Below are 26,003 nucleotides of genomic sequence, written 5' to 3'. Positions count from 1 at the left end.
GTTTCCTTTCTTTGTTTCACTTTGATTGCAGAAATTGGCTAAGATACATTGGCAGTAGGAACATCTATTGCTTATGCAAGTTTTGCTCAAAGAGAGTGTTGATGTTGGAGCTGTGAAAAAAGCACAGATCCTACCTTGCAGGACTGGGGAGAAGATGGGAATGTTAAAAGTTAGCTTTAAAATGGTAGGGGTTCGAGCGCCAGGAGGAGCAGTGGTGGAGTATTTCAAACTTACCCCAGAGCCTAATGAGGTTTGCCAGTGCTCTGGGCAGGCATCATTAGCTGGCTCTTCTCCATACCTCTTGCCCTTTCCTTCCCTCCTCTCTCTCACCTCCCAGACACACACAGTATTGGGAGTCAGGACTTGTGCTAACATTGGAGCCGAATAGACAACATGAGACTGGTAGATCAGGGCAGTGATGGCTAGGTATTTTCCCAGAGGCCCAAAGAGAGCAGGATTTGTATGTCTGGTTTCTACCTCTAACACCTCCAGGCCTAGGGATGGATTCCCAATGATCTTCTTCCATCAAAGGGCTTGATCCCAGGAAAGGCGAGTGAAGATGAAACTTTAGCTTTTTGTCTGGCTTCAGGATAAAGCTATGTGAAACTGTCAGAGCAAATATCATGTTCCCCTGGAAAGCTGTAAATTCCTTTGGCTTTGGGTCCAGGAGGTTTGTCATGTGGTTCGACGAAAGATGAGTCTGTTGATCACAGGTCATTAGCTGTAAGGTTCTAGAGCTCAAGCCAAGTCTACAGTGCAAGCTGCTTTATATAACAGCAAATATAATGCTGGGTTCAAGTAATGCTCAGTAAGTGCTCTTTAATTACTGCTCAAGATGAAAACAGTGAAATAACGTGGCATTTGTTATGTTATTTGGGTACTGATGTGCATTTCATCAGATTAAATAGAGGTATTAATAAGTTTTGTCAAGGGGCCTATAAATTAAAAAATGGAATAATTATAAATGCCATTGTAATAAGACATGGCTAAAAAGTCTTCAGAAGGAAATGGAAAATTACAAAAGATTTATTTGATGGTTGATTGGTTGCTTGTTTGTTTTATTTTTGCCACATTCTCTATATATTGAAGAACTATTATCATTTCATGCTATAAAAATCAGATTGAAAGTTTAGAAATTACCATGAGTGAAAACTCCTTTCTGATTTTATAGTTTGGTAAACAGGAGCCATGGATGCTTAAATAATATTTTTCCAAAGTTCCTTCTTTCATTTGTTTTGCTTTGGATAGAATGAAAGAAAACACTTAAGAAAAGTAATTTTGATCAACTATAGTTGCAGCATTAACTAGATCTTACTAGTCTCTTTGTCCTATATTTATTACTCTGAATTTCTAACAATTATTTTATCCACACCATTTAATAAGTATTTCCCCTATGTTATTATAAACTTTTTATGAGTACTGTTTTTAATGTCTGCAGGCTGTGCAATCATATAGATTTGCCACACTTACTTAATCACTCACCTAATATTGGTTATTTGGGTTATTTTTTTTAAATAAGAATTTTTATAGGATTCCCTTATGGATAAATTTTCATTGGTTTCAAAGTACTGACAATATTTAATGTACATATGGTAATATTTAATCTTAATGTGTATCGTGTTGGCAAAAATTAAAGAGCCAGAAGTTTTTATGTTAAAAGTTCATGAAAATCAGCACAATATAAAAAGCAATCAATCAGTTTCCCTGAGCTTCCAGTTTCGGAGAAAAATTATGACCTTTTCAAGTAGAGATTCCTTGTTCCTGTATGGGAGGAGCCACATAATGAAGCAATCCCAGGAAGGATGCATTATGGAAACAAGACAGAGAAGCTCACCCAGTGTATATAGCCATGAAGTGTCCCCTCGAGGGGCGACATTCAGATCAGGACCTAGAGCTTGAGAACACTGGCTGTTCTACCACACTAAATACTTCAGGGACAGCAGTAGATAAAACTTCCTGGAAAGTGATCTGTTAATATATAAGGAGGTTCATAAACAGTTTTTTAAATGTTTATTTATTTATTTTGAGAAAGAGGAAGAGAGAAGGCAGGGGAGGGGTAGAGAGAGAGGGAGAGAGAATCCCAAACAAGATCTGTGCTGACACAGAGGCTTGAGCTCAGAAACAGTGAGATCATGACTTAAGCCAAGATCAAGAGTTGGATGCTCAACCAGCTGAGTAACCCAGGCTCCCCTTAAATATTTTTTATGTTTTAGGAACAATAAATATTTGGAAGTAATCAGAAAAGGTGAAAAAGTTAGTGAACCAAATGTTCATGTTAGCATGATTTATCATAGGAACAAGAGGGGAACCACTTGTACATCTAAAGCCAAAGAATTGGCTATGGCCATGCCTACATTAGAAGGCACACATCATTAAAAATATGCCTAGAATAATTTAAAATATGCTTAGATTAATTTAAAGTTGGTGAGAAAATGGTTTTAGAAAAGAAGAGACATAGCCAAACACAATGCATGAGTTTGTTTGGGGTGGGGGTGGGGGGGAAACAGGAAAAAGTAATTCTGCAGACAATTAAGAAAATGTGACTATGAACTGGATATTAAATGTCATTAGGGAATAATCATTAATATTCTATTGTGATAATGGTATTATGAGTACATGTGAGAGTGTCTTTATTTATAGGAGATTCATATTGAAATATTTAGGGTTGAGATGACATGATGAATGCAATTTACTTTCAAACATGTCTGCAAAAAATGCTTATGTACATATGAAAATATACACATACATATATTTAGATAGTTAATGCAAATATGGCAAAGTATTTATAAATATTATGTCTAAATCAAAGATATATAGGTATTCATTGTATTTATCTTTTACATTTTATATATATTTGAAGATTTTCATAATAAAGAAATGTATTATATGGCATTATCTAAAAAAATATTTTTTTTAACATTTATTCTTGAGAGAGAAAGAGAAGAGAGAGGCAGGGTGGGGCAGAGAGAGAGGGAGACATAGAATCTGAAGCAGGCTCCAGGCTCTGAGCTATCAGCACAGAGCCCAACACGGGGCTTGAAACCATGAACCATGAAATCATGATCTGAGCCAAAGTCAGATGCTTAACTGACTCAGCCACCCAGGCACCCCCAAAGCAGAAAATATGTCATAATGGTTCAGTGATTATATAGGTATAATAGATTTACAGAAAATTGTTATTTTCTGCTTTACACTTGGATGCATTGTCTATAATGGACTAATTCTTTTATTATTATCAATAACTACAGCCATAGTTTATTGAGCACTTATTAGGCTTTATACTTTTCATTCATTGTCTTATTTAATTCTTACAACTCTAAGAAGTTGGTGTTATTAATCCCCTTTTATAGTCGTGGAGACTAATATTTAAAGAGATTACATTAGTGTCTCCTGATGCAACAATCTCAGGATTTAACCTAGGCACAAATTATGCTCTATAACTCAAAATCAGTTTTCAAACTATTTGGTAAAATAAAAAGAAACTATTGACATAACTCAAGATCTCCCCCCAGAAGCAGACTAATGATACAGATTTAGAAACTGGAAATTGGGGCACCTGGGTGGCTCAGTCAGTTAAGCATCTGACTCTTGATTTCAGCTCATGTCATCTCACAGTTTCTGAGTTTGAGCCCTGCATCAGGCTCTGCGCTGATAATGCAAAGCCTGCTTGGGATTCTCTCTCTCTCTCTCTCTCTCTCTCTCTCTCTCTCTCTCTCTCTTTCTCTGCCCCTCCCCTGCTGTCTCTCTCTCTCTCTCTCTCTCTCTCTCTCTCTCTCTCTCTCTCAAAATAAATAAATTAAATAATTTTTTTTAAAAAAAGCTGGAAATCATGACTTAAGCCTTAGCTCTGCAGTTTGCTGTCTGTGTGGTGGTAAAGACTCAACCTCAGAGCTCTGTGCTGGGCATTTATGCTGGTTCCATCCTTCTCACAGAGACGTCACCATGAAAGCAGTAAACATGTGAGTGTATTGGGAAGGACTAGTTGTCCTACAATTTAAGTCATTATTATCATTGCTCTGAGATCCCAATAGTGTATTCCCATGTCTAGAAGAATACTGGCTTGACCTTTTGAATTTTATTTTAGGATTTGATTCCATTGTTATGAAAACATCTTTTAGTGACATCTGTTTTGTTTTGTGTGTGCGTGTGTGTACACACACACACACACGTATATATATGTATGTATATATATATATAAAACAAATGGTAAGAATAGGAAATCCCTCCCCATTTCTTGATAAGCCCTGGCTGTAGAATCTGCCTTTGTCATTGATGAGCTTAGCTGACAACCTAGGAGTGTTTCTGGAGGATGGCCTCCATCAAAGACAGAGGAACAAAAGAGGACTGGGTGTGTCTAGGTACCAATCTATAAAGAATGGGCTTTCATATCCCACTTTCCAAACCTGAGCACCATATTTTTTATTTTCAGTGTTTTTAATTTAGGCTTGGGCAAAACACTGGGAACTACAATGAATTGTTGTTGAAAGGATGAATGGGTGTTGAGAAAATGTGTTATTTTTGTGTAGTGTCCTATCAGTGTGAAACAGTCAAGAAATTGCCATTGTTGTGAAAACTTTAGCTCAATAACTCAGAGGTAAAGAAAATTGGCACAAGAACATTAACTCTCCATTTGGGCAGAATCTCTGAACTTTGTGAGGTTCACCTATCATTGTAAAACTCTAAAGATCAAGTTTATTTTGGAAGCTCTGCTACAACCTCTAGTATCATGTTACCAATAGCGTAGCCGAGGTAAAGACAGAGAGCAACATTCTATTTCTGAATACACATCTCTATTGTTTTAACGCTCACAATGTTTGCTTTACTAATGCAGCAAGGAGGGAAGATCACAAATTATGTCTTAGGTTAGCGTTTAACATTTTGTTTTTCCAAAGTAACCTTCCTATGATCAACGCCATTACTGAAGATCACAGTTTTAATAACTCATATCTTGAATGTGAATAAGTAATTATTACTGAGGATTCTTTGGCTAGGATTGACCGCCATCAAACCTGTCAACCTATGTCTATTTTCTGTTACTGACCTAAGCAGTGATATAAAGCTATTTTGGGGTAAACAAACAAAAATGAATGCTAGCTAAGATCCCCTGTGGTACATAAGGAGTCATGTTGTATGTGTTTGTGTGTGTGTGTGTGTGTGTGTGTGTGTGTGTGTGTGTGTCTGTGTGTGTGTGTGTGTGGTGGGAGCTAAAATCACACCATCTCATTGGGATACCCCAAAGTATATGCAACCAAGAAAACAGCCAGCTTCTCTGGGAGAAAACATCACACCAGTTATGCAGGGGTCTTGGAAGGATGAAGTTGTAGCCATGTAGAGTCCTTTACCAGTGATTGGCAACAGCAAATAATAGTTGGTGATTAATGCTAGAAACCTTCTGATAAGGGCCTTTAACACCAAAACAAATAAGGAAGGTCTGACAAATATGGCTCTAGTTTATTAAATCTTACAAACCATAATAGCCTGAGTTTGGTAAGGTTTATTTGGATTGTTTCTTTGTCTCTTTGTCAGGAGCATTCTAAATTAAATTTATTTCCTTGATTTGAGTTAGTTCAATTTCTGAAAAAAAATTTTTTTTCCTCTGTCAAATAGAATATATTATGATGGTTAATTTCATGTTTCACCTTGATCAGACTGAAGAAAGCCCAGATAGCTGGTAGAACATTATTTCTGGATGTGTCTGCAAGGATGTGTCCAGAGAGATTTGCATTTGAATCCATATCTGCATAAAGAAGACTGCCTTCACCAATGAGGGTGGGCATCATCCAGTCAGCTGGGGTCTAGAACAAAAAGGCAGAGGAAGGGCAAATTCTCTCAGTGTGAGCTGACACATTCATCTTCTTCTCCCTCAGACATTGGTGCTCCTGATTCTTAGGCCTTCAGAGTCAGTCTGAATTATACCACCAGATTCTGGTTCTTTAGCTTGTAGAGGGCATATCATGGATCTTCTCAGCCTCCATAATCATGTGAACCAGTTCCTATAATAATCTCCTCTTATAACATATATCCTATTGGTTTTGTTTTTCTGGAGAACCCTGACTAATACATTAAGTAATAGGTCTAATACCAAACCAAGTGTGGTAAAGAATAGAGAGAAATAGGGGCGCCTGGGTGGCGCAGTCGGTTAAGCGTCTGACTTCAGCCAGGTCACGATCTCGCGGTCCGTGAGTTTGAGCCCCGCATCAGGCTCTGGGCTGATGGCTCAGAGCCTGGAGCCTGTTTCCGATTCTGTGTCTCCCTCTCTCTCTGCCCCTCCCCCGTTCATGCTGTGTCTCTCTCTGTCTCAAAAATAAATAAACGTTAAAAAAAAAAAAAAAAGAAAGAAATAAAAGTCTTGATATAGTTCTCAAGAAATATAGAATCAAGTTTGGTAGGGTCAAAGAAACAAGAAATAATGATTAGCATGTGGTCAGATGAGTCAGGGAAAGCCATTGCGCTGTAACTAGTGAATCCTATTCATTGATTCATTTCATTTATTCCCTCGCTTATAAAACATTTCCTGAATTCCAAATGGCAGCAGGTGATTATGCTAGTGAGGAATGTCCATTCTTATTAGGAAGTCCCTGGTTATGCAGGAGCCATCTAATCCACCCTTTGCATTTGGATTGGCAGTTTTCTCTTTCTCTATTTTTTAATTGTTCCATTTCCAAAGACTTCAATGTAGTCGTGGAATGTGGCTTTCCTTTTCAGAAAATCCAGTGCCAGCATTGTTCCCTCAGGCCAGCAATTCCCAGGCTTTGATATTTTAGTTTAGTGGTGACCATTATATTTGTTTTCACAGTGAGGAAATCTAAGTAATTTTGGGCATGGTTCAAGGTTACATGATGAAGGCATGGACCCTATCCCTGAACTCACCAGCAAAGGTGAACCATAATTAATGAGCAATGATTGGGCATAGAGGTGAGATAGGACCAAAGTCACACCTTTACCGTTCAGAGAACTTGCCAAGTAGACTTCAGCCTTTTGACAATGACCCCATTTCCTCATTTCTCAACCTGGAATTATATGCAGTTTATTTTTCTTTTCTTGCTTAAAGTATTACCGTACATGATCATGGGCACCGCAATTGTCAGGGTTGCTCATATCATCCATGGCTAAATCCACAGGCCTGTTCTCAGTCCTCGTTTTATTTGCATTATCTGAACGGTTGACACAGTTTATCAACCCCTCCTCCTTGAAGCACTTTCTTTACTTGATCTTTTTGGGGCACCACATTCTCTGCATTTTCTTGCTACATCCCTGGCTGTTCCTTTCCATTGTCCTCTGCTGGTTCTTCTTCATCTCTCCAACACCCTAACATTTGGAAGCCAAACCAAGCTCATGACCATTCCTCCATACCTTTTGTGATCCTGTTTCCCAACCTCAGAAATGCAACTCTTTCCTTTCAGTTGCTCAGGCTAAAAACTCAGAGTCATTGTTGACTCCTCTTTCCTCTCACACTCCACATCCTATCTGTTATAAAGTTCTGTCAGTTCTGTCTTTAAAATGTATCCAGAATGTGAACCCTCTCACCACCTCCATTACTTCCCTGGCCAAGTCACCATGTCTCTTTACTGGAAGCTACCAGTAGCTTTCTCCCTGCTTCTTCCCTTGTACCTCTAAAATGCACCCATAACACAGCACAGTGAGTCTTTAAAATATGTCATTTCATGTCATATTGAAATGACATATTTTGCTCAAAATTGTCCAATAGCCCCCATCTCACTGAGGGTAAAAGACAGTCCTTGCAATGACTTACAAGGCCTTCCATGACCTGGCACCTAAAAGTTTTCTGATTTCATCTTCTATTCTTTCTGTTCTGATGCCTCTCCAGCCACACACCTGCTTTCTGTTTCCCCACTGTTCCAGGAATGCCCCTAACTTGGGAATTTTATACTAACTATTCCCTCTGTTTGCAGTGTTCTCCCTTCAGGGAGCCATGTGGCTCACTCCCATACCTCCTTCAGGTCTTTGCTCAAGTGTCACCTTATTAGAAAGCTTCCCAGCTAACTTACAATTGCAACCATATCTCTCATCCCAGCACTCTCTTCCCTTTTCCTGTTTAATTTTTTCCCATAACACATATCATCATTTGATATACTATTTATTTTACTTATTTACTGATGTTCTCCCTCTCATCCACAAAATGTAGGCTCCATGTATACAGGGAATTTTTGGTGTGTTTTATTCATGGCTATATGCCTAGCACCTAGAATAATGTTTGGCATATAGTAGGCTAGAAAATATTAATAAGTATTTTGAATGAATGGTCATATCTTGTTTCAAGACCATGTGATGAAACAAATCTCAAGTAAAGCTCAAACACAAGGCTCTGAGGAAATGATTTCCATGACCACTTATCTGCTTACACTACCACAAAGAACAAGAAGCTGTATTGTTTTTGCTTTATTTTGTTTTGATTCCCTTATACATCATGTCCTTGTATAATGTATAAGCATGTCCTTAGACAATGTATACAGCCTGTCCTTGTATCCCAGGACAGCTGTCCCTTCCCATTTACTCTGCTCTGTTCTCCCTCCATCATGTGGTTTCTCCACCATAGTATAGTCTGTTCTTTCTAAAGAGGAAAACTACCTTACTAAAATGTAAATAAATCTTAGAGTTGGCCTGTACATCAGTGATAAGTATAAAGCAATGAGACTGAAGCAGAGATTTTCCATTATAAAAAACAAACTATTTGAAAAACCAGGAGTCAATTTTTTTTCCTGCTCTTGACCTTGAGCAAACTGGGCTGGTTAGTCTAGGGTAGAAATGGAATGGGGCTTCTAGCTGTATTGAATGTGTCAACTGGGTGTATTAGCTGCTAATTTAGGATCATGATATGCTTCAAATAACATTTAAATATCTGTATGCTATGTTGTTGGGGAAAGTTCTCAGTTATATCCTTCTCACCCTGCATATCAGCAAAACAGCCAGGGTGGATCTGTAATGTCTATGCTTAATGCACTCTAATGGGCTGGTTTCTACTAGTCACAGACACATGCCAGTTTTTGTTACAGTTGATGCACATGGTCACTCACAGAACCTTAATGTAGTTTAGCTCACTGACCATGATTTATATAACCTGCGGTTTCTGTCTAGTTGACTCATTCATTCTCTCAATCCTTGAATCATCTAAACCTTCCTTAATAATTTCACCTTCATTTTGTTTTCTAGTCCAGAACTTCCCTGTTCATTCTTTAACCCATAGAGAAACCATCAGCCAGTTAATATCACCACATTATCACCCCAGCTACCACGCTCTTGCTCCACATTCTATTTGAGTCAATCCTAGAATCTCCAGCCTTTTTTCAGAGTTAGGTCTCCTGAAAGATTTGTCCTTCTCACTCTTTTCAACACCTACCATCCCAATACTGCTTCTAGGAGCAGAGGATGTACACTAAGGCCCCAAACAAACAGTTTTTCCCTACACTTAATTTTCACAGACTCCTCTCTAGCCTGTCTAAGGAGGAAGGGAAGATAGCTAAGATAGCTCTGAAGGGCATTGCCCAGGGACACAGGCCCACTTAGAGACTGAGCTTAGTAATAAGATTATAGAATGCTTCCCCTCCTCCACATATACCCCCACCACTGCCACCAACAGGGCTTCAGTATAATAACAGTGGCCTACAGCTGAAAGAGTTCTGAGAGACAGGTTTTCTCTAAGGTGAAGTACTTAGGAAAGCCCAAAGTTAACAAGGGAGATACAACAAGGATGTAAGAGAACTTTGAAACTTCTGGCACCTACAGCTCCAGCAAACATTAAACACAGCCCAACTCCTAGCTAGGTTAACACAAAATCTCACACTAATGGCCTATTACCTGATACATCACATAAGGCTTTCAACAAAAAATTACTCGGCAAAAAAAACAAACAAAAAAAACACAGCCTGAAGAAAGAGAGCAAGTGTCAGAACCATACATAGATATAACACAGTTACTAGAATTATTAAACAGGGAATTTAAAATCATTATGTTGAATATGTTAAAGGCTCTAATGGAAGAAAATAGGCAACATGCAAAACAAGTGGTTAATGTAAGCAAAAAGATGGAAACTCTTAAGAAAGAATAAAAAAGAAAGGCTACATATAAAAAACACTGTAACAGAAGTGAAGAATATCTCCAATGGAATCATTAGTAGACTGGATATGAATGAGGAAAGAGTCAGTGAGCTTCCAGATATGTCAATAGAAACTTTTCAAACTGAGATGCATAGAGGAAAAACAAGTGGAAATGAAATAAAACAGAACATCCAAGAACCATGAGACAATTACAAAAGATGAAACTTATGTATAGTTGGGATATCAGAAGGAGAAGAAAGTGAGAATGGAGTAGAGAAAATATTTGAGATGATAATGGCCAAGAACAGACACCAAACTACAGATTCAGGAAGCTCAGAGAATACCAGGTTGGATAAATATCAAAAGGAATATACCTTGGCATATCATACTCAAATTTCAGAGAATCAATGACCAAGAGAAAATCCTTAAAGAAGCTAGAGAAACAAAACATCTTACATATAGGGGAGGAAAGGTGTGAATTACATTGGGCATCTCATCAAAAGCCATGCAAGCAACAAGAGAGAAGAGTGAAATATTTAAAATGTTAAAAGAAAAAACCAACCAACCTAGAGTTCTATATCCCTCAAAACTGTCATTCAAAAATGAGGATGGTGTGCCTGGGTGGCTCAATCAGTTAAGAGTCCAGTTTGATTTTGGCTGAGATTATGATCTCATGGTTCATGAGATTGAGTCCCATGTCAGACTCTGTGCTGACAGCACAGAGCCTGCTTGGGATTCTCTCTCCCTCTCTGTCTCTGCCCCTCCCCCATTCACCCTCTCTTTCCCTGTCTCTCAAAATAAATAAATGAACTTTTTTAAAAAGTGAAGGAGGTTATGTGAGTGAAAAACAAGCCACAGACTGGAAGATTATATTTGTAAAACACACATCTGATAAGAGACTTGTAGCCAAAATATGCAAAGAATTCTTAAAACTCAATGATAAGAGAACAATGAAACCCAGTGAAAAAGTAGGCAAAAATTACTTTTACCCTCTCCACCAACACAGGCTGCATTCACACCAAAACCATGAAGAAGGCCACCCGAGTCATCATTGAGAAGCACTACACACTCCTGGAAGTACTTCCATGCCAATGAGCACATATGTGAGGAGATCACCATTATTCCCAGCAAGAAGCTCACAACAAGATTGCAAGCTATGTCACACATCTAATGAAGCGGATTCAGAGAGGCCTGGTGAGAGGAATATCACCATACTGCAGGAGGAGAAGAAAGAATTATGTTTCTGAGGTCTCAGCCCTGGATCAGGAGATCATTGAAGTAGATTCTGATTCTAAGGAAATGCTGAAACTCTTGGACTTTGGCAGTCTGTCCAATCTGCAGGTTGTAGACACTCAGTCTACAATTTGGATCAATTTCAAAACACCACGTGGATCTGTTTGAAGCTTTCTATTGGGCTGTATTATCTTCAATAAACCTTGGGCAACAACAACAACAGAAAGTAGGCCAAAAACTGAACAAATACCTCACCAAAGATGATATACAGATGGAAAATAAGCACGTGAAAAGATGCTCAATATTAAATCTTTATAGAATTGCAAATTAAAACAACAAAGAGATCCTGCTGCACACCTATTCAAATGGCAAAAATCCCAAACACTGACAGCACCAAATACTGACAAGGATGTGGAGCAGCAGGAGCTCTTACTGCTGGTGGGGATGCAAAATAGCACAGCCACGTTGGAAGACATTTTGGCAGTTTCTTACAAAGCCAAACATAGTCTACCATATGATCCACCAATTGTGCTCCTTGATATTTACACAAATACATTGAAAACTCATGTCTACACAGAAATGTTCACATAAATGTTTATTCATAATTGCTCCAAATTAAAAGCATCCAATATGTCCTTCAACAGGTAAATGGACAAATTGTAGTACATCCAGAGAATGGAATATTATTCAGTGATAAAAAGGAATAATCTATCAAGCCATGAAAAGACAGGAAGGAACCTTAAAAGCTAATTATCAAGTAAAAGAAGACAATCTGAAATGCCTACATATTGTATGATTCCAATTGTAGGACATTCTGGAAAAAACAAAACTATAGACAATAAAAATATCAGTGGTTGCCAGGAGTTTGGGAGTGTGGGAAGGGGTAAGGAGTCTTACTGGAACACTGGAGTCTTTTAGGACGAAACTATTCTGTATGATATCATAATGGTGGATACATGTCATACATTCATCAAAACCCCCAAATTTGTATGATACAAAGAGTGAATCCTATTGTAAACTACGGACGTTAGTTAATAAAAATGTATGAACATTGGTTCATCAATAGTAATAAATGTACCACACCAATGCAAGATGTTAATAATAGGGGAAACTGTGTGTGGGTGAGAAGTAAGGAGGTATATGAGGATTCTGTATTTTTCACTCAGTGAATGCTCTAGAAAATACAGTCTAGTAATTTAAAAAAAAAAAGTGAAGGAGAATAAAGACCTTGTCAGACAAAACCTTCAATCTGGAAGCTTCTGAAACTGATACAGCCTGCTGAGTTTGGGGCACACTTGGCAGACTATAGAAATTTAGCATTCCTGGATGTGAAGAGACTTCACCACTTTGCTCAGTGTGAAAAAGTAATTATAGGCCCCAGTTCGGAAAAGTAAAGATGTGTATTTTATCAACATAGAGTGGAGACTAGCATTTGTTGGCATATGACTGATCCTGTGCTAGGTGCTCATGTGACTGATTCTGTGTTAGGTGCTTAACATGTCACATTATTCCGTTCCTCTCTTCCTTCCTTTAAAGAAGATACAAGGTCCTTAAAGAGTTTACTGTCTAGTAGAGGAGACTGGCAATTGTAGGATAGTCCAGTACTGTGAGGTCTATGTGCCTGTGATAAGGAGATTCTAAGGTATGGTGGCAGCACATGATAGAGTACATATCCAGCCTCGAGGACACAGGAAAGGCTCTTATGGGAGGTGACATCTACGTTGACCTGAGGATGAGTGGCAATTAGTCAGGTAAGGGGGAGGGGAGACACGGGGAGAGAAGCAGATTCCAGGCAGAGAGAACAACCTCTGTGAAGGCCCAGAGGTGAATGAAAGTCAACAGTGTTCAGGATAGAGAGAACTTACAATGCCAGAACTATGGAGACCAAACATGATGCCAGGGTGGTAAGAAAGGACTGGATCTTGCCAGCCAGGGTGAGAAATATCCTGAGGGCAGCGAGACGTTGTGTAAGGAGGGGAGTAAACCAAAATGACTTGCTCTTCCCAAAGATGTCTCTGGATGGATTGTGGAGAATGGGCCAACCTTAGGGACAGAGGACTCTTACAGTGATCTAGGCACCCAAACTAGAGATGGAGGTATAGCTACTAAGGTTCAAGAGAGCTGGAATCAAGAGCTGAAACTTGGCAGTTTATTTGATTGGAGAGTGGTGACAGGGAGAAAGAAATTCGAGAGATAAGTTTTCTGGAGACACCTGATGGCATCTTTAACTGAGTAGAAAACAGATCTGTGAGGTTAGAGAGAGGAAAGATGATGGTTTCCGTCTGGAACATTTGGTTTTGAAAAGCCTGTGGGACATGGGTTAGAGTGTATGGACGTGAAACTTGGAAAAGAAATTTGGGCTGGAGAGAAAAGACCTGAAAGTTGCTGGCATAAAAGTAGTGGTTAAAGTGGGAGATTTATTTTTACAACAATCATTAAGGCAGATATTTCTCTCCCTGTTTTCAGAAGAGGGAAGCAAGGTTTGGAGAGCATAAATAATTTGCTCAAAATCAGTCAGGGAGTGGTGGAGCCAGGATTTTTAACTGGTACGTTTCCACTGCACACCATTGTTTCTGGGTAAATGCACTGTTTCTGAGTAATCTGATTGTACTGCTCCTATGGCTTTTTTCCTCCCACATCTGAGAATTCTGGAAAACATTCCTCCTTGTCACAGAAACTAACCTGGAGAAATGTCACTGTTCACAGCTCAAAACTTCTTTTTTGGAAGCTAAGATAAAACGCATCAACTTCTTCATGAGAGTTTCCTTTCATCTGGACGGAATGATGCCAATGATGCTTGGTCTATGAAAGGAGCCCTGAGTGTCCTTCCAAACCAGACCTGTAGTGGGGACAACCCTTGCCATTATGTTAACGGTCTACCTCCTCGCGCACTAAGCTGATATTGCACACGTTAGATAAGTGGTGACAGAAGCAGCCAACCCATTCCACTTGCTGATACAAGGCTGGCTCCAGGACTTCTGGCTCTGTGTTTGACTCATCCTCCATCCTGTCACTTGTCTCCTCCTCATGGAGATTCCCAAATCTCCCTCAACCTGGCCCACCAACTCCACCTCCTTTCTCAGTCCTGATAGCACCAGAGTTGAAGCCTTTTCTTATTTTCCATTCAGAGGGAAACTGGATGTTCTTTGTGATGACCTCATCTCTCTTGGCATCCCCCTTCCCACCCCCATCTCCCAGGCACTGTCATTTTCATTTGCATGGCCTCTGGGGTCTTCAACTATGGAGGGACCTGCTTCATAGCTGACACCAAGGCTCAAACTCTAACCTCTCACACTTTCTCATATAACATCTCATCTGCTGGTGGAATACATTTGTTTGTGATTACAGGCTGCTTACAATACCATTGCACAGGGCCTTATGTTATGGCCCAGCGCCATGAGAAAACACATTAGTAATTTTTTATGACCCTAATGCAACCATGCAGGATTTCCCTAAAACAGAAAACATGAAGGGATTTTATTGTCTTGCACTATTAGACATCCCTTATGGCTGATGCATGTATATTAGAACTAACAGAACATAGGATTTTCCAGACATTTTGGGCTGAGAGGTTTCTGACTCTAGTTAGTGAACATCCCTTGTTTATCTGCTCTGGGGGACATAAAACACACAAGGAAATTACAAACAAAAGGCATCAAGGTTTTGAATGTTTCTCTTGATATATTAACTTACTCCTGGGCTTAAATGAGATGCTCTTAGTAAGCCGCTTCTGAAAGTAACTGTGAAATGATAAAAATTGGAAGAGACTGGTGAATTCTCAAAGATTCTTACTGCACCTCTTTGAAAAATAGCATACAACATGGACTTCAGTTAGACCAGGACACCATCTGGCTCTCCTATGGGGTGGCTCTCTGTCTCTGTCTCTGTCTCTGTCTCTCTCATGCACGCACACACACACACACACACACACACACACACACACACACACAAGCACACACATGCATACACCCCATCAAATAAAAATGTCTAAAAAGAGAATAGTGGACTTTCATTTGGCCTTAAGAATAAATACATACATTATTTCTATATAAAAAAAACATTCTATGTTTGGCACTGTTAATGGTGTTCAATGTCTACCCAGGAGTTTTTTGATAAACTAGCAGGAGAGAAGTTGAGAGTTTCTAGCTCTCTCAGAGGAACTACACTGGAACATTTTAATTACTTTTCTGTGAAGGACATGCTCATTCTAAATCTGGCAGCTCTTAGAGGCCTCTCCACCCAGCTGGGAGTGTGTTCCCAAGTGCCCAGGGGGTGAAGGTAAGTCAGCCAAGAGTATGAGAAGACAACAGACCCCAGGCAATGAACAAACCCTATCTAATAAAAGGGCTTAAATTAGAATATTTGGAAACATTTTTAATACAGAGTGTTAGTAGTTGACACGGTGGTGTCAATTCTTTAAACTCCGCATAAAAGTGTGACAGCTACCTTTCCCAACTGCCTATCAGCCTTCAAATACATGCATCCCATTGAGTGGCAAAGGGTGAGAACTTGGCCAAGCATTTCCGTAGTAAGATCCATGGGAAAAACATAGTAGACAAAGCAGAATAATAAAGTACAATGATATTTGGGTTTCACATCAGCTTTGCTATGGTTATAGTAACAAATTTTCCAAGGCTCAAACAGATTTAACCTCCCTTAAAAAAAATAGTATATTGTGACATACTCTGGGGAAAGTGCTATTCATGGCATCTTACCCCTCACAGAATGGAAAAGATGGGTTTGCATTCTATCACTTCACCTGTCAGCTTCCCTGGGGTTGAGTGTTACCCACCTGTTTCCCATGGCTTCCAGGGAACACAAATGGGCTCGCCCTCAGTGCACAATTGCACTGATAGGCAACATGGAAAGTGCCCTTGAAATAATAAGACTGATTTGTGTGTTGCCTTTTTCATATCTGGACTCATCTACGTTGTCATTTCTACACATCGGTTTTACTGAAGGCTATGTTCTCAATACTATTCTGTAAATACTGAAAAGTATTTTCATTGAACCAACCAGATACTGTAAAGGAGCTCCAGCTCAGCCACCCTTCCAGCACCTCACAGGAAGAATCTGCCATCAGAAGGAACTGGGATTATCTAGAAGCTAATCCCAGGAGTTAGGCTTTAGGCCATCCGTTCCCTTGGCATGTATTCCTCCTTGGAGAAAAGGTCTTTTCTCTTTTCATTCACTGGACCTATGATTGAAGTGGATAGGTAACCCCCAAGGGCATACCAGAGACTCACTAATCAACCCCATTCTGAAGGAGAGAGCACTGCACTTTTAGTATATGTTGAGGGTATATACATGACAGACACAGATACGGTGTGTGGCAACTTGATATTGACTGCGTTGTAATGAATAAAATGTGTCCAGGGCTTACTGGACTGGACAATGCCTCTGAGAAGTATTGTCATGAAATTATGACTGGAAGCACATTTTAATCGTGTTTGGCTCATTGTAGCTCAGTTTTAGATCATGTAATCTGTGGAGAGCATCCATTGATTGGCATATTCTCCTAAATTCAGTTATAGTTTATGAGATGTGGAAGAGAGAAACTCCACTGACAGCAATTACCTAGGATTCATAGGACTTTGCTTACTTCGCAATGCTCTTTCAGTGGTTGACTTTTGCTTGCTCCTGTCCAACCCAGGTTTGGCTATTCTTAGACCTGGAATTAAATCACTGAAGTCTAGTCTTCTCAGGTTTCCCTCCTCCCTGGGAGAGTAGATTTAGAGTGATCATAAGAAAGTCAACTCATCCCTAATCATTTGGCCTGAAGAGACCCAGAATGCTCTTCCCTCTTTCTTTTACAATCCTTCCAATAAAACTTCTCTACTTTTTTTATCCCTAGGTGGAGAGCGCTCTCAGAGAGTTCACACAGTGAGTGTGGTTTGTGCATTCAATAGTAAGATCTAATCATTGCCTCTTGAGGGCTGAAAAATGAAAACACTGGATAAGAGCCCACCTTCTGGCTTCATGCTTGTCAAGAACAGGATCTATTAGCCTTTTAAAGAAATACTGATAATAAAAAGCAGACTAAGTGAGCTATGTGAATTGGCATCTAATCAATTATTTTCTGAGCTCTTTCTCCCTTAAGTTACTCAGAGCTGCAAGAGCAAACAAGATTTTACTGTTTCTAACCCTCTTGCCTTCCACAAAGCTTGGAGAAATGTATAAGCCTGTGTATGCCCCCATTCTTTTTGGGGATGTTTTATTATCATCATCTCCATTGTAGAAGAGGTCATATTCCCTTTAATTAAAGTGCATACAAGTCAGAAACTCCCCAGCCTGCATTTCCCAAGCATCAAGAGGTACAAGGCCTGAGTTTTCCTCCCATAGCCCACCAACAGGGCCGGGACATCAGTGGTGTGAGGACGAGGACAGCCGCCAGCCAACCCAGAGCACAGAGAGCTCAGGCTGCTTTCTTTTTCCCACATCAGTTCTTCACTGTATTTGACCTAGAAGTTTTGGATGCAGACAACACTGCATACTTGGAATAATACTTTTTTTCTCTTTAAACCTTTTGCCCTATAGATGATTCATTTCTCCTGGGCTAAAATTGGACTCATCCTGAGCATCTTTGCATGGAAGACATTCCAGCATTTGGAGGGTCTCATCACAGATTGGTTGCACTGGATGCTCTGGTTTGCCTTCACCTCCTCTTCTACTCTCTCCATACTCAACCTCCACCCTTTGCTTCTACTACATATATCATTGGAAGAAGAAACACATTTGTGATTTTCCCTGAGTATGGGCCAATTTGTTATTTTAGCATGGGTGTGCCTGGTTTCATAAGGTGCATACCAGGCAGCTGAAGAATGATGTCAATTTTGACCTGCCATCTGTAGTCCCCACCCAGGAGATTTTTAGAAGCACTAACTCCTCCAGCTCCCCAAGGTCATCTTTGTTAACCTCTGTTAACCCTTAGAGGAGCACAATAATGACAAAAGAAATCACAAAACACAAGGAAAAGGCAACTAAAGGGTATATGGTAGTTAAAAAAGATTTCTATTTTTCTATTAAAGTAAAAAAAAAAAGCTACTATCCAAACTTGGGCCTGAGATAGGTGTGATTAATGCCATTGTCTGGCTTTTGCCACAAAATACTTCTCCTACGAAAAAAGTATGGGATTACCTAAAGCACCCAGTTACTCTTATTAAGTTCAGATTTTCTTAAAATTAGATTGAGAAAAATCCATTTCTACATGGAGTGTGCATTACAGAATAAGCTTAAATGCACATGTTTCCAGGCCTAGTCTGAAATCCTGTTGGGTAATTCCGGCCAGGCCTTGACCCTGGGTGTTGTGAGGATCAGGAATGGTGTTACCAGTTATTGTCTATTTTGTTAGAAGCTAGATTTGAACTTGGGAGCATGATTAACACTAACTCAATTTTCCCCTCCTCCAGACAACCACTGAAATCACTAAGGCTTCTGACAGGATAAACATGTCTGTTAGTTTGTTCCTAGGAATTATCCTATACTTTTTGTTGCAATATATTACTTTTCCCCTTTCATCACTCCCCACCCCAGCACCTTTCCCCTCCACTCTTTACCTACTTAGACCTAGATCTGAAGCCATGGAGTCTTCTGGGAGTCTATTCACATATGTCAAAGCTCAGTCAAGGTCCCCCTGAGCTGGAACAGAGCTCATTCTTCCTGTCATAATTTTCTGTTCCCAGGGTCTTTGTTGTCTGTTTCTAGTGCTTAATCATTATTCCAATAGAAGAAAGCGATTTTTAATATTTTTAATAAATAATTCAGGAATCTGAATAAATGCCCACATTTTCAAAGGAAGTCCATAGCTTCCTCCTTTCCCAACCCCTCTCCATAGTCAACAAACATTTGCGGAAAGCCTTTTATGAAGCAGCTGCTCATCTGGGTCCTCACATTTTATTTGATCGTCACCACCAGCCATTAACCGCACATGTGGTAGGGAATCTGTTCTGGTTAAATGGATTACCTTATAGAGCAGAGTTATTAGCCTAACTTTAGAGCTGAGGAGACTGAGGCCCCAAGTAGTAGTTAAGCAGTTAAGTGACTTGTTCAGACTGTGCATTGGCTGAATTTGTCTTATGTCCATCCCTTTCGTTGTCTTGGTCATATTCGTGTCTGTTGTTAAAGCTTCCATTCGGCTGGTACCACAAATAGGGCTGTCTAACATTCTGTCTCATTGCTTCATAAAGGCATGGTGCTATTTATGGAGAGAACATGGGTTACTGACCAGTGTGGTGTTTTGCCTTTTGGCCTTTGGAATGCAGTCTACAGCATTTTCTCCAGAAAACCTCACACAGATTTGTGTTTGCAGAAAGGGGTCCAAAGCCTTAATTATTTTTTGGGAGCCCTACTATTTGTCCTTTGCTAACCAGGTCATCCTTCAGACAGAAAAAATGTTGTGTATGACCCAGCCAAGGCTGCTGCTCAATGGGGTTGACAGCAGGCCAGAAACTCAAAAACCCTGCCTGCAGGCCTGATCATGTCCAGAGAGTAAGCTGACGGAAAGCAACTCTCTGAATACATCCTGCATGCATCTGTCTCCTCTATGCCTTCGTTCAAGTCTGGAAGAGTTACCAAAAAATATGCCTACTTGACCCTTTTTAATGGGCAGTTGCATTGGTTCCTCTAAACGAGGAAGAGGCAGCCTGCCTCTTCCGACAGAGGCAAAGTAGAATCTGATAGGCATTACAGTGGCCTTTATATTTCTGTGATTTACAACATTTTTAAATGTGTGGTTCCATCACTGTCAGTGACAGCTGCCACATCTGTTTCTCTTGGGAGGTGGATGTAGAAGTGCCACTAAATAAAAACTTGGGAATTTCAACATTTGTTCTTTCTGTTTTCCCAACAATAGTTTTACAGATATGTTCACATGACTAAGACTCTTGCTCAAAACCCCTAAAACACTTGAGAGTAAATTACAAAGGAGCCAAGTGTTGGCCCCCCTCATTCTGCAGCAGTGTGTTCTTGGGGGTCTCTTGAGTGAAGAGGGGCACAGACAACTGTTTGATCAGTGAGTCCATCAGAACTGTTAGCCATGCTGATCCTGAAAAGAGAGAGCAACTCAGAAGTCTGGTGGGGTGGCCTGTCTTTTCATTCCACAAATATTTTTTTGTCTTCATACCATGCAGAGCAGTGTGCTAGGTAGAGAAGGACTTGAACGCTGGTTATCTTCAGCTCTCCTGGTCAGTTAACACCTATCAAGGAATCTCTGTACTCCAGAATATGCTCCAGTTCCAAAAGTGGATGTCAGAATTTTCTAGTCAATTCAGACATAATGTATGTGTCCTTAAATATCAGCAAAACCACAGTTAGAGTGGCAATGATCATCTAGGTTGGTGGGTCCTCTCATGAAATCAACATTGATTTTACTCTTTCTTAGTGTAGAAATTTGTAATGTGTTCTCCTGAAACACACACACACACACACACACACACACACACACACACGTCAGTTTATTTGGAAGACCACACACAGCTAATCATTTGTATAAGTTGTGTTAGATCAAATGGGAGAATGCATTTAAAAGGCTTCCTATGTTATGGCCCCCAGTAAATGTGAGCTGCTGTTATCACCCTGTCACATCATCATCGTTGTCACCATATTCTAGTGTTTTCCTTGCCCTTGATTAGAAGTTAAATCAATGGGAGCTGAGAACTCAGGAAGTAAAAACTCGTCTTTGTACCTTGATGTGCACTTTTTAAGATATAAAGTGAAATCTAGTTTGCCTCTGATTTTAAACTGAAGGCCTTCCAATGAACAGCAATGAACATTCCATTTTAAGTGGGATTATTTTAGTATCTGTTAAAGAATCTGAACAATCCACTCAAAGAGCATGTGTTACATGCTCTGTGTCTTCTTTACACCCACCTTGGAAGTGGGGAAGAGAAGGGAACCAGCATTTATTGAAAGTGTGCGATGTTCTAGGCATTTCACCTATGTTTTAGGATTGTTTCCCCCTAAAATTCATATGTTGAAATCCTAACCTCTAGTACCCCAGAATGTTACTGGATTGGGAGACAGGGTCTGTAGAAAGATAATTAAGTTACAACAAGGTCATTAGGATAGATCTTGTTCAAACTGACTGGTCTTATGTAAAAGAAGAGATTAGAACACAGACACACACAGAGAAAAAACCATGTGAAGACTCAGAGGGAAGACAGCCATCTATAAGCTAAGGAGAGAGGCCTCAGAACAAATCAACCCTGCTGATACCTCCATCTATGACTCCTAACTTTCAGAATTGTGAGAAAATAATTTCCTTTGTTTAAACCACCAACTCTGTGGTATTTATTAGGACAGCCCTAGCAAATTAATACAACATATGTTATCCCATTGACTTTTCTGCACAAACAAATGTTGGGTCATTGGGGTTTTTGGTTTTTAGTCTTTTAAGTCTCCTTTAGTTTTCAATTTCCACTTGCATCTCTCTCTCTTTTTTTAATTGAAGTTTAATTAACATACAATGTTCTATTTGTTTCAGGTGTACAGCATGGTGATGATGCTTCTATACATTACTCACTGCTCACCATGGTAAGCATAGTCACCATCTGCCACCATACAACATTATTACAGTATTATTGACTATATTCTCTATGCTGTACTTTTCATCTCCTTGACTTATTTATTTTATTCCTGGAATTTTGTACCTCTTAATCCCCTTCACCTATTTCTCCATCCCCCACCCACCTGCCCTTTGACAATCACCAAGTTTGCTTTCTGTATTTAAAAGTCTTTTTGATTGTTTGTTCATTTGTTTTTTTAGATTCCACATGTAAGTGAAATCATACGGTAATTGTCTTTTTTAAACCAATGTATTATTATCATAATTTGTAGGTAAGAAAACTGATGATTTGAGAGATAAGTAACTTGTCCATGGCCCCCACGTTGTCAAATAGCTTGGCCAGGCTTCAAACCTAGTTCTGCTGGAGGATACCTGATATATGGTAATATTGTAACAAATATTAACTCTTGTCATTTATTATTGCTATTGGCTTCAGAAAGATAATATCCAATTCAGATAAGCACACTACCAAGAGATGAATTTTATGTAGATTAATGGAGGTATTTCATGTAAAGAAGGAAGGAAATATACTGGTTTTCTTGTAGGAAAAGCAGGAACCCAAGTCCCACAAATATTGCTCAAACTCAGCATGAAGTTGACCTTAGCTTCTTAGCCATAGGTTATTATAGAAGCCTCCAAAATACATAGTTTTAGATATCAAATGTACATTGATTTATAAGCAGAATAAGAGGTCTTTTTGGTGGAAATATCTTCTGTAGGGATAGTGTTAGAATGCATTTACACCCGCTCTAAAACCCAAAATTCTTTTCTAAATAAGACCTTAGAAGTCTTTGCCCTAGTCAAAGTGGCCCCTATAATATGGCCAAAGATTAAAATTTATGTTCACAATTGTTTTAAACCAAGATATTACTCTCTGGCTTCTCAATCATATTTTTATTCTTTTTGTACATCTCATCAAAGCATTTCGATTAGAACAAGTCATTGAGCAGAGAAGCCAAAATAAATAGTTGATTTAAATTACTACAGTGAAGGGACCACAGTTTCAGTCAGGCCTAAGTTATGGGGACTTTTAATGATTCTATGAGGTTCTAGTGTTTATGGAATTGGTTTGTACATTGATTGTTTTTTTCTTCCTGATTTATTTCTGATTTCTAAAGTCAACCCATGAATTTCTTAGTCTGTCTGGTCAGAATTTTTTGATGGCTTCTCAGAGGTTCCAGACTCTGAGAACCTCATAGATTTGCAAACCTCATGGTTTGCTTTGCCTTGGAACTCATTAACTCCTGTCACTTAGCCTGAAGCTGGTGACCTCTGCCTAGCAACCTGGCCACATTACCCATGTTTGCTATATAAGAACCAGAGGTGCCATCCAGCTCCACTGTTTCCATCTCTGCTTCTGGAATGGACCAGACAATGCTGCAGTCAAATGGGAATAAAGCTAGAGTACAATCCATCCACAATGTAATCTTCGTTCATGTCTTTCTTGGTGTATCAGGTGATCTGGGTGGATCAGGGGACATCATGGAGTGGTTGAGTGCACAAATTTTGGGCATGGGCAGAATTGGTTCCAATGTCAACGGCCACCTACGAGTCACATGACTCTGGGAATGTTACTTAATCAACCCAGACCTCAGTTTCCTTATTCATTTTTTTTCTTCCTTATTTGTTAAATGGAAATAACAACTATGTTGCGGGTTTGCTGAAAAGATTAAGGAAGTAACATAGGTGAAGCATCTGGGAAAGTGTCTGACATGTGGTAGGTGCCTAATAATGAAGACCGTAAACAGAAGTTTGATAACTTCACCTAATATAACTTCCAGTGCTTGCTGTGTGGTTGAAATTTCATTTGCAACACAACAAAGCCTGCTTATATTTCTACAGGGAAAAAATACCATGGCAGCCTGATGTGCAATTGGGATTTAACCTCACATAAGACCCAAGAGTCCCTATGGAGGGCATTCTCCATGTGTTTCAAACTTGGTGCATCATCCACCAAGCATGTTCCCTCCGGAAAAGCAGGAGACCGCCCAAGGTTTGGATAAGTTCAGGGAAGCATCTGAACTTTTTGGGAGCTGTCCCATCAAAACTGGAGTTGTCTGGGTTTTGACCGCTGGGGCCAATATTCTTTTCTGTCTGGACTTTTAAAAAAGATCAGAACATTGGGTTAGTATTCCCAGTTCTCTGTGTCATTAGAAGCTCTTAAGCACGAAGATTCCACTAATTTCAACCAGAATTTTGTGGGTAAAAGACATGAGTAATGTGAGAAAATGAATGAGGACATTGGCACTCACTGGGGGAAGTTAGGAACTTCAAGGAGAAAAATAAAAGCTGTCTTCATCAGCCAGCCTAAGTTGGAGGGGTTTTCGGGATATGTGATTGTTCCTAGCACCCTGTTTTGAATCTCTCTTACATTTCATAAAGTCAGAAAGTTTGGGTTTGAATTCTGTTCGAATATTAACAGATGGGGTGTAAGAAGACTTCTTACAGCCTTCCAAGCCTCAGTTTCCTCATTGGTAAAAGGAAATATTAATAAGTATTCTATAGGGCTGTTGATTCGTTCATTTATTCATTCATTCAGTTGGTCTGGCACATAGCGAGCACTCAGTAAATAGTAGCTCCCAGAAAGTTTCTATGGAATCTTTGTAATTCCATGTACCTGGATTTCAAGGAAAATTTCACATTTGTGTCTCAACTTTTTTTATTTTGCTTAGGAATACATTTTCACCTTTATAAAAAATGCATTTGACCCTTTAGAGCCCTCAGAGAAATTTTTTAAATAGAAAAATGTGTGTCCTTCTAAAATCAAACCAGTGCTGGGGCACTTGGGTAGCTCAGTCAGTTGAGCGTTAGACTTTGGCTCAGGTCTTGATCTTGCAGTTCATAAGTTCGAACCCCAGATTGGTCTCTGTGATGACAGCTCAGAGCCTGGAGCCTGCTTCACATTCTGTGTCTCCTCTCTCTGTCCCTACCCTGCTCACACTCTGTCTCTGTCTCTGTCTCTCTCTCTCTCAAAAATAAATAAACATTAAAAAAATTTGAAATCAAACCAGTGTTATTGAACCTCACTAAAATGTTAGTTAGGCTCAGTCTGTATGTTTCTCAATTCACTTTAATTACCACTCATACAACTTAGCTACATCCAAATGTGTCTACAGGGTCAAGCCATCAAATGGCTTGACATTCAGGAAAGAAGCATGCTCAGTGACGAAGAGCACAGGCCCCAGCTCCATGAGGGTCCCCAGTGCTGCTACATACACACCATGAGGGTGAGCAGAGTGTATGCAACTGTTTGCCTTCATAGAGTTTATGACTTTGCATGGCTTTTAATACTTCCCTCAAGTAGTATCATTCGCCTCTCAAACTTTAATAATTCTTTTTTGAGTAGTGTCTTTCTGTCCTCCCCTCCCCCCGCCCATCATTTTGATTTCTAGTCTATTGTCTTTCAGAGTCTGGAGTACGCTCCTGATTTATCCATGACTGAATCTTGCACTACCCTGAAGAAAACTGTGATTTGAGTAAATACCGCACATTGCTTTCATTAATATGTCACATTAAATTTAAAATCTCAAGTGCAAATCAAAAGTTGGACATCTTAACATTGTTCATACTTCAGGAAAGTCTGCGAGCTGGGAATAATTTTTTCTCATGGGCCAAACACACCACACACACACACGCGCGCGCGCACACACACACACACACACACACACACACACACGGCAGATTCTTATGGTTCCCAACAGTTTTGTTTTGCTTTGTTTTGTTTAACCTCCTCACCATCAAGCATATAGCTCACCCCATGAATGAGCAGCATTTTCTCCTCAAGGGCAGTGATTCTGTGGGTAGGGCCACATGTAATTTGAAAAAGTATATTCTCCCACCCCATGGTATTGAGAATCATGTCTCCAATTGCATCAAGAGAATAGGATTTCTTCTGCCTGCTCTGATGGCTTTATTGAGAAAAGGTTGGCCAGAATTGTCATGCTTTGAAGTCAGCAAAATCAGCACCTTAATCTGTTTTGGAGATAAAGGGTCCCATTGGAATTCTTTCTTGAGAGCTTGCCTGAATAGTTACCCTCGACATCCCTGTTCCACTCACAGCCTTTCTGCTGTCATCATGCACTCACCATAGTGACCTGTTGCTAGGTCAGTGATGTCCCCTGATGGTACCAGGAAACCTTCCCAGCCCCTCCTTC

At 39.7% G+C, this 26,003-nt stretch overlaps 1 long non-coding RNA gene and 1 pseudogene across 1 annotated transcript in view; both read left to right on the top strand.

Annotated features, from left to right (window-relative positions):
• The first annotated feature begins 6,847 nt into the window (after positions 1 to 6,847).
• On the top strand, positions 6,848 to 12,860 carry LOC101098900 (annotated as a pseudogene).
• A 9-nt stretch (positions 12,861 to 12,869) lies between these two features.
• LOC109493357 overlaps positions 12,870 to 26,003 on the top strand; it is an 83,874-nt gene continuing 70,740 nt past the window's right edge. Inside the window, exons 1-4 of the long non-coding RNA XR_006588009.1 lie at positions 12,870 to 17,171; positions 17,826 to 17,935; positions 21,769 to 21,818; positions 22,122 to 23,842. This is a non-coding gene — a long non-coding RNA (uncharacterized LOC109493357). The remainder of the gene's footprint in view (positions 17,172 to 17,825; positions 17,936 to 21,768; positions 21,819 to 22,121; positions 23,843 to 26,003) is intronic.

Source organism: Felis catus, chromosome D3 (assembly GCF_018350175.1).
Source record: "Felis catus isolate Fca126 chromosome D3, F.catus_Fca126_mat1.0, whole genome shotgun sequence".
NCBI classification, from domain to species: domain Eukaryota; kingdom Metazoa; phylum Chordata; class Mammalia; order Carnivora; family Felidae; genus Felis; species Felis catus.
The sequence above is the reverse complement of the archived record's forward strand: the minus strand, read 5'-3'. Positions and strand labels throughout refer to the sequence as shown.